This window comes from Agelaius tricolor, unplaced genomic scaffold, assembly GCF_023055355.1.
Source record: "Agelaius tricolor isolate 1412-34295 unplaced genomic scaffold, bAgeTri1.0.p SCAF_1, whole genome shotgun sequence".
NCBI lineage: Eukaryota > Metazoa > Chordata > Aves > Passeriformes > Icteridae > Agelaius > Agelaius tricolor.
In genome coordinates, this window is record NW_027269261.1 from 66563317 (window position 1) to 66565339 (window position 2023).

Below are 2023 nucleotides of genomic sequence, written 5' to 3' on the forward strand. Positions count from 1 at the left end.
ACCACTTCCCTGGGAAGTCTGTGCTAATGTTTGACAAGGCTTTCTATGAAAAAATTTCTCATAATGACCAATTTAAACCTCCCTGGTGCAGCTTGAGGCCATCTCCACTGGTCCTTTCACTTGTTTCCTGAGACTGACCCCAATCTCGCTACTTCCTCCTTTCAGGGAGTTGTGAGAGTGATCAGGTTCCCCTGGAGCCTCCTCCACGCTAAAGAACCACAGCTGTTCCTCACAGGACTCAGCCTCTAGGCCCTTCACCAGCTTCATTTCCCTTCTCTGGACAGGCACTAGCACCTCCATGTCTTTCTTGTAGTGAGGGGCCCGAAAGTGAGCACAGCCTCACCAGTGCTGAGTACAGACAGACACTCACTGCCCTGGTCCTGCTGGCCACACTATTGCTGACACAGACCAGATGCCATCGGCCTTCTTGGCCACCTGGGCACACACTGGCTCCTACCCAGGCAGCTGTTAAGCAGCACACCCAGGTCCTTTCCTGCTGGGCAGCTTTCCAGCCCCTCTGCCCCAGCCTGCAGTGCTGCAGGGGGGTGTTGTCACCCAGGGGCAGGCTGTGCCACTTGGCCTTGTTCAATCTCACACAGCTGGCCTTAGCCCATTGATCCAACCTGTGCAGATCCCTCTGCAGAGTCTGATGATAAGGGAACATAAAGAAAAATGAGCTCCGTTCTCTCTATTCCAATTGCATAGTTTAATGTGTTGGGGGACCTAACAAATGCATGTGTCAATCACATTTGCACAGGAGACATAACCAAATAGCTGCTCTCTGACACCTGACAAATCAGCCTCCGTGGAGATGAGGGATTACTCAGTTACTGAATGCCAATGGGAGATAAAAAAAATAATAGACCCTGTTTGCTTTGAAAAGTAATTTGCTGATGTAATTACTCATCAGTTATCACCTGAGATCACGAACTAACAAGTGATTGTTTGTAAATCATTGGTTTTAGTGGTCTCACTAATCCAGTTTTGTTTAGTTTTCAAGCACTTTGGGAACTGCTTGATAAAATTTTTACTTATATCAGAGTTAATGCATTAATTATATAGCATTTAGTCATTTTTTGTGTGTATGTGCATAAAAGTCTGGAAAGTTCTGGCCAGTGAAGGGGGACACTTGCAGTGTGTACTTGCACATTAAGTATACCTAACCTAAAAGTATACATATGGTATCTTGAGCTATATTATAGCAAAGTAGCTATTCAGATACCAAAATAAACTCTTACAAAAGTTTCACCTGACTTCATCTTATCCTAATATTTGCCAGGATCTATTTCCTGAGAATCTCCCTTCTTTTGTTTACAACAACAGAATCAGGTCAACTTGACCCCAGTGTTTTCCTTCCTCACTATTAATTAATTTCAGAACTACTATTAGATCTCATTAACCAGGACACTGATTCTTCTGTTTATTTCACTTGCTGTGATGAAGATAAGCCTTCTGTGTTTTGCCTGCAGCTCAGCTAATTTATTTTAAATAGTCTAAAATAAATGAAAAAGGGAAATATTTCAGGAAAACTGAAATCAATTTCTCAAAAGCAAGAATTTCCGAACAATCTCAAAAAATTGCTCACATCAGTGTAACTCTCCATGTTGACCTGCAGACCTGTGAGTTTAAATATGTTGAATGCCAGACTCCTTGTGTTAGTGTCTTGTGGTATTGCAGAATTTTATTTGTGGGGGTTTTATGCAACTATAGGAAATGTTCTACTATAAAAAGGTTCATACAGAGTTACATACAGACTGCTTTTCTAAGATAAAGTAATTGTCTTCTTGCTTCCCTCAAACTACATAATGCTAATGGTATAGAAAAACAAATACTTTTTTTTTACAATATTTAGTTCACAATGACAGCCTTACTATAGCCCTTCTGTCACTGGCTATTATTTCTTGTAGTACAAATAGAGCAGGAAAAGCTAATGACAGATGAGAAGACTGCTCGTCAGTAGAGACACTGGTGGCAGTGGGCAGCTCTAGACAACTTTAAGGTTCACTAAAGATAAACTGTGACA